Below are 999 nucleotides of genomic sequence, written 5' to 3'. Positions count from 1 at the left end.
GATAGGGTCATTGGCCCAACACTTTCAGGATAAGCCACAGGGGACATTAAGTTCAGACACTTGAAACACTGAGGTGGGGGACAGACCCACACTCTTTCAGAAGCATCCTCCCTGTAGTGACATTACAGGAAGAGTACAATGGACTTCCTGCTTTCCTGCCCACTGAGGTCCCACATGTGGGGACTCAGCCAATCACAGGTTGAAAATATTGGGGCAGGCTGGGCAGTGTCGCACGCCTTTGATTCCAGCATTCAGGCAGCAGAGGCAGTGGATCTCTGTGAGTTCGAGGCTAGCCTGTTCTACAGAGTGAGTTCCAGGACAGCCAGGACTACAGAGAAACCCTGTCCCCCCCAAAAACAAAAAACAAAAAAACAAAAAGCCCTGTTGGCAATGGGCAAAGAGACACCTTGCTGGTGCTAGTGTTCTTACATCATCCAAAAGCAGAGCAGATGGCAGTCCTTGGTTTGTCCTAGCTTGATGCCTGGTTTGGTAGCCAAAGCTGTTTTATTCCTAGGACTCATAAAAATCAAATCAAAGCTGGGCGTGGTGGTGCACGCCTTTAATCCCAGCACTCGGGAGGCAGAGGCAGGTGGATCGCTGTGAGTTCGAGGCCAGCCTGGTCTACAAAGTGAGTCCAGGATGGCCAAGGCTACACAGAGAAACCCTGTCTCGAAAAACCAAAAGAATAAAATAAAATAAAATAAAATCCAGGCAGTACAGCCTGGGAGGAAGAATACAGGCAGAGACCTTTGTTCCACCATGCCACACTGTGAGGGCATGAAAAGATGCCCACAGACCTGCCCTCCTCCACCCCACAACTAGGGAGGGGGCATAGACACACAGAGCCCCACCTACCACCACACAGCACAGACAGAAAGACAGACAGAGACCCTCAGACTGCCACGCCACCCACAGACCTGCCCTCTGGTCAGTGCATGGCACAAGTGATCCATAGACACCCGCTCGCTGGAGGGTGTCACCCAGATGTGTGGCCGGCCT

General features: G+C 52.0%; 1 non-coding gene across 1 annotated transcript; it reads left to right on the top strand.

Annotated features, from left to right (window-relative positions):
* Nucleotides 1–382: 382 nt before the first annotated feature.
* On the top strand, nucleotides 383–523 carry LOC127194989 (small nucleolar RNA SNORA48). The gene has a single exon (XR_007831358.1). It is a non-coding gene; the product is annotated as a small nucleolar RNA SNORA48 (small nucleolar RNA).
* Nucleotides 524–999: the final 476 nt, after the last annotated feature.

Source organism: Acomys russatus, chromosome 10 (assembly GCF_903995435.1).
Source record: "Acomys russatus chromosome 10, mAcoRus1.1, whole genome shotgun sequence".
NCBI classification, from domain to species: domain Eukaryota; kingdom Metazoa; phylum Chordata; class Mammalia; order Rodentia; family Muridae; genus Acomys; species Acomys russatus.
This window is presented reverse-complemented; position numbering and strand designations above follow the sequence as displayed.